The sequence below is a fragment of the Lactuca virosa genome, chromosome 8, assembly GCF_052849685.1.
Source record: "Lactuca virosa cultivar CGN04683 chromosome 8, Lactuca_virosa_CGN04683_v6, whole genome shotgun sequence".
Classification (NCBI taxonomy): Eukaryota; Viridiplantae; Streptophyta; class Magnoliopsida; order Asterales; family Asteraceae; genus Lactuca; species Lactuca virosa.
In genome coordinates, this window is record NC_136433.1 from 62,623,530 (window position 1) to 62,629,881 (window position 6,352).

The 6,352-nt window shown below is 38.4% G+C and overlaps 1 long non-coding RNA gene across 3 annotated transcripts; it reads left to right on the forward strand.

Moving 5' to 3' along the window:
• The first annotated feature begins 283 nt into the window (after nt 1–283).
• LOC145134174 (uncharacterized) lies at nt 284–4,841 on the forward strand. 3 transcript variants are annotated; one of them, XR_013718968.1, is made up of 3 exons: nt 284–377; nt 1,193–1,613; nt 4,628–4,841. It is a non-coding gene; the product is annotated as an uncharacterized LOC145134174 (long non-coding RNA). The 3 variants fall into 3 exon arrangements; XR_013718970.1 differs by having other exon boundaries at nt 360–377; nt 1,198–1,613; XR_013718969.1 differs by lacking the exon at nt 284–377 and adding an exon at nt 534–758.
• Nucleotides 4,842–6,352: the final 1,511 nt, after the last annotated feature.

A 6,352-nucleotide genomic window follows, 5' to 3' on the forward strand; every position in this document is an offset into this window, starting at 1 on the left:
TTAATATGTTAAATAACACAAAAAAATTAAACATTAAATGAGATTGGTAAGATGACGATCATGTCCTTAATGAATTACTTTTGATCCAACGCTCCACTTTTAGTTCTCGGGTTCTCGGGAAACTATGAGTTCTCAACCGATCTCACCCATATATATATATATATATATATATATATATATATATATATATATATATATATATATATATATATATATATATATATATATATATATATATATATATATATCATTTACCTATATGTGAAACCCTCTTCTGTAAAACCGGGCTGTCTACGTCGACTAGCAGCTTCTCCGCCACTGGATTCATCGAACGGTGGTTGTTGGATTCGCCTTTCTCACGCTTCAGTTAATTGCTGGTAAGCTACCTACCTGCTTCAACCTTCCTTCATCATTACCTCATCGTGACGCCTAGGATTCCAGAAACGACGTCGTTTACGGTCTGAGAGTTGGTAGTATGCGTGCTTCTAGTCATCCTGACCTCATGCTGAGGCGGGAGACTTGGCAGGGTTTTTTTTTCTTGGCGGTGGTGTTTCCCTCAAAGCTACTTGCTACCTGATGCTTGGTTTGAATCGCTAATGAAATGTGCCTTGCCGCCTCTGCTTCCCTTTGCCGAGTCACCCTACATTAAGAGCTCAAGTCGCCACCTCCCACTTGATTTCAATATATACAGACTTTCTCATTCTTTTTTTTTTTTTCTGATCGATTTTTTTGCTACCTCTCTCTCGACAAAGCTTTAGGTGACTTATTTCGACCTCAAATTGAAGCTATAAGATTAGGGGTTTTTTGTTTTTCTATTTTTATTTGTTGGATTATAGGTCAATCTTCATACAAAATTTGATATGTTATGTGTGTTTTAACACCTCTCTCTTACCAAAGCTACTTCTTAATTTCTCTGTTATTTTGGTGGTTATGCTTGCTATTTTAGTCAAAGGAGGCATTCTCCACTGTCATATTATGCTAGTGATTCTTTTAAAGAAATGGGAAGAAACAACTACAAGTTTTGGGTTGACATATGTTAGGAAGAAGCGTCTATAGAGCTCTGGTTGGTCCAATTGTAGTAGTTAGACTCATGTTTGGTCTAATTAAATTGATTGGTGTTTGACGTTATCGAGTGTATCAGGAATCATGTGATGTTTCTTGACCCATCTTTCTTCTCCTTCTTCTCTTGTAGGGCAGATAACGTTTCATCCACATGTAGTCCTTATGGAAGCTCAAATTATGTGCGTCAGTTCCCCTCACCCACGCCTCCATCTTATCTGGTTGTAATTGGTAATAGAGCTGCCTGCTTGCTTCCGGTCATCCTGACATCATGTCGAGCCTAAAGACTCCAAGGTGGGTTTTCTTCTTGGTGGTGGCGTTTCCCTCAAAGCTTCTTGCCACTCATGCATCGCCTTTTACCGCCACTTCCTTGCTTTCTTCTCTGATCATTTACTTTGCATCTTCTATATATTTATCTATTTTACCTGATTGTTTCTTTCCTCACAACAATCAACACATCTCTGGGTCTCTTCTTCTTCATGTCTTCTACTTACATCTTTCAAATGGTCAGGAGCAGCTGACGCCCCTATGTAATACTCAAGAACACGATTAAGGTACGTTTTGTTAGTTGTCAATTTTTTTTAAACAAAATGTTGATTTGGTGTTGTTTCCATTTCATTTTTACTCCTCGTATACTGTTACTTTGGCTTTATATCTAACTAGACGAATTCCCGCGCGTCACGCAGCGTAGGTTAAAAATATATTGTTAAAATATTGAAAAATATATGTTTATAATTGTTATGTTATTGACATTAACTTTGACATAATATTTTTACACTAATATATATATATATATATATATATATATATATATATATATATATATATATTAATTCTAACAATTGTTATGATTGATAAATTTAAATTTTTACTTATGCAATTATTTTATAATTTCATTAATGATGTTCATTTAAAATACAATTTATTTGTAGCTAACGTTATGTAATTTATAATTTGATGTTATTATCATTTAAAATTATTGTTCATTAATTTTAAACCACTTATTATTATTATTATTATTATTATTATTAAGTTAAAGAAGACTTTTAAGAAACACTTATTATTATTATTCAAATATGAAACCTATACTTAATAATAAAGTGATAAGATTGACAATTTGCATTTCAAAAGAGATTTGCATGGATAATATGACATATTCAGGATTTTTATAATTTGATTTTATTATTTATAACTATTTGTAACATCCCGTATATTAAATAAATAAATGGATAAAGGTTAATATGAATAGTGGCCTAAAATCAATAATATTTAGCGGGGTGTTGGTTTCGGGGAGCCAAATAATATAATTTGGACTTTCGAGGGTTAAAGTGTAATTTCAGGATTTATTTCATAAATATTTTTAGAAGTCAGGGTGTGTTTGGTAATTATTAGGACTTATTATGAAGTGAATTGTAGGAAGCAAGGACTAAAGAATAAAATGGGGATTTAGATGGAAAGGATTAGAGAAGGAAGGACTGAATGTGTCAAAATTGAGATCATGGGGGTTAAAAGGTAATTTTCGGATTAGTCTTGCAAATAATTCTCAAAGTGGAGGGTTGTATGGTAACTATTAGATTTAAGTTGAAAAAGAAATGATGGGGAGGGACCAGAAGTGAATAATAGAACATAAGTTGAAATGGATACGGGATTAAACCCGTTCATTCCCCTCGTTGCATAGTGAAGCCCTAACGATTGAATGCAGCCGCCACCACCTCCTGTGAGCATCTCAGCCACCATGTGAACCCTCTTTAGCCGCCGCCGCTTAGCCGAGATCGATCGCCCTAGTTGCCACCGGTGACGCCCACTGCCATCGCTGCCGAAGACGCTGTGAACCAACCGGATAACCGTTAGAGGCTGACTCATGGACGTGTTCGCGGCAGCAAGGGTCGCGAGTTATAGGGAGGCTTCAGGTAAGACCATTTTCCACCTCTCTCTCCTCTCCTACGTCCTTCCCGGCATGTTTGAAGGTTTATGCATCGCTGATGTCGTCGGTGACCTTCTGGCCACCATTTTTGCCTACTCCGGTGATGGCAGCCACCTATGAGGTGGCTGAATATGATGTAGGATCGAGTGAATAGGCTGTTCTTGGCATTGTGGTGTTGTATGCGTGTTGAATGAACGGAAAATCCACCACCACCTCAAGGTGGTGGCTGCCGCCCCTGCCACCGTTTTCTGCCGCCTCCAGCCACCGTGAAGGGTGGCTGTGTGTGTGTGTGCTTTTGTGTATGAGTGTGTATTTTAGGGGTGGGAAGTTTTATATGCAATTTTTGGGCAGGAACCACCACCACCACCATTGGAAATAGTGGCTACCGCCGCCTGCCGCCGTGAGCCGCTGCCGACCACCATTGCCCGAGGTGGCAGTGGGTGGTGCCTGACCTAGTGGAACCCTAATGGACCTAAAATCTTAATTTTGGACTTGGTTGTCTTATGCTTGGGTTAGAAACCCTAATTTTGGGTTTGTTGGTTTGGACCTATTGGGACCCGCGTTTGGACCAGTGGACTGGAGTTATGACTCATGCCGATTCCGTTGTATGATAGCTTAGTGAAATAATGGACTTAATGGGTTAAGTCCTTAATGGGTTAAGTGAGAACACTTAACCCTAATTGTTATTTTATGTGAGAACCCTAATTTTGCTTGGGCCTTGAGTTGGGCCTTTCTATTGGGCTTTAGTGATTGGGCTATTGATGGGCCATCCAAGAACAATCCTGTGGACTAGAATATTTAGATGGGCTTTAGGGTAAGGCCCATATGAGGATTTGGGCCCAATTTGAAAAATTGAGCCATAGTTGAGCCGTTAGTGGACCTTTGTGAACCCATTGTTATTGGGCCTTAGTGGGCCCAATAGGCGTTGATTATTTATGGGTCGGGTTGGTGGACCATATTTAGACCTAATATGTGAAGATTTGGTCTTAGATCCTAATGGGGTTAATTGTGGGTTTGGGTCAGTGTTAGAGGCCGGAGTACAGCAGCAACATTTATAGGATCTGTTCGCCATCTGAGGTGAGTCTTCTCACTATACTTACCTGTGTGGTAATTTATGTGTGACCGGAGGGTCTTATTCATGTTATTGACCGGAGGGTCTTATTTATACTATTGACCGGAGGGTCTTAGTAAATTATTGATCGAAGGGTCTCAGTACATTGTGGACCGGAGGGTCTTAATATATTATTGACTCGAGGGTCTTAATTGTTTATACTGTGATATGTGTTATCGTGCATACTGTCTTTATGACTTATGTTGTTATACTGTGTATATGTTGATCCTATGTGCTTATATTGAGTTATGTGATATTATGCATTTTGTCTTTATGATGTATACTATATTATTCTAAGCCTTATTGAGTTGGGACCGGAGGGTCCAACCCGAGTTGTGAGACCAGAGGGTCTTCAATGAGGTACCGGACTGGAGGGTCCGACCCGAGCTGTGAGAACCGGAGGGTTCTCACTGAGACACATGACCGGAGGGTCTTTATCGAGATATAGCCATGAGAGGCTAATTCTTTGTGTGTGGTATTTTGGGGAACTCACTAAGCTTCGTGCTTACCGTGTTATGTGATATGTGTTTCAGGTATTTATGAAGATTTTGGGAAGGCGAAGGCTCGATTGTACACGTCCGTCAGCTTATAGAGATTTGAGGATTTTGGGATACTCTGATGTTGTTTTGATAATAATTTACAATTTGTGTGATGACTTGGATTTACGAGTAATATTTTGGAGAATTTAACATTGAAAAATTTGTTTGAAAATTTACAGTGTTACACTATTGTTCTTTAATTTTAAAATCACTTGTTATTATTAATAAGTGAAAGAAAACTTTTAAAAATCACTTATTATTATACTTAAAATGTTAAACATATGACTGTTCGCTACAGTTAGGCCGGCAGGCCTGGGGTGATAAATGTCGTACCGATTTCGACGCCTGAAGAACGTCGTGTTTAGGCCATCTTTGGTTATCAAGCATGGTTATAATAACTCACAATTTGGTATTGAACAATACGATTAATGTAAGAATAAGTAAACATCTTCACATAGTTTTATTAAATAATAAAACTATAATACAGTATTTTACAAGTACAACTCGTGAATCCAGACATTTACAATTACACAGTTTTCATACAAGTACAAATACAGAATACTATTTCAGTATAGAGAAAACATACTTTTCATGTGTAACACCGTAAATTTCCAAACAAATTTTTCATTTTAAATTCATATAAATCTCATAACGTATTTCACAAAATCTCATTTATTTAGTTTACAAAACGCATCTCCATAATTGTTTGTTTAATAATCCAGGATCCTTAAAACATAACTCTTTCTCTGGTGTGTACAATCGAACCGGTGCCTTCCCGCGATCCTTAGAAAAACCTAAAACACATAAACATAACACGGTAAGCACGAAGCTTAGTGAGTTCCCCAAAATACCACACACATCTCAGTAGCCTCTCATGGCTATACTCAAATAAGACCCTCCGGTCCCAAAACTCAGGTGGACCCTCTGGTCCTAACTCAATAAGATCATAATAACAATACTCAGCATAAATCACAGAGACATAATGCAGAATATCACAGCACACAAATAAGCACATAAGACATCTCAGTCACACAAGGATACCACTCATGCTAAGTATAGTGAGAAAACTCACCTTGCAAGAAGTCAGCAAATCTCGAACTCAAATCACCGGTCTAGCCTCCGCCTAACATACATGATAATTATCCCTAATTAATCACGGCTCTCAAGAGGCTACACTAACTCACAGAAGGGCAAAAGACCATTTTACCCCTCAATGGCCATAAATGTCCATAAATTGACCAAACCCTAAAAGTCAACCAAAAGTTAATGACAGGGAGTACGCTGCGCGTACCAGCTCCTTACCCTGGACGTACTCGGCTGCCAAGCAGGCATCGGGGATGCGCGACCCCTACGCTGCGCATACTGGAATTACGCCCGGCGTACGCTCCAGTTTCACCCTTCTCACTTTTTTGGTCTTAAACAGTTAAGACCTTGGCTCATATTTCAGATCTAGACTCTCTAATAGCTCTTAACCCATAAAGTCAGCGACTTTAAGCCTTTAAATGGCTGATATGGTCACTAACACCCAAAATATTCACTCTTTTGTCTCAAGAGGCTCATAACTCATGCATCCGTTGATTCCAACGACCAAGATTGGATTTTTATGACTTTACACCACTAATATACTCAAAAGGGGTTGGTCCTAGTCTTTGGAACTCAAGATCTCATAAAGTCTCCACCTTTTTGGGACAAAACCCTAAAAGTCTCTTCTATGATGCA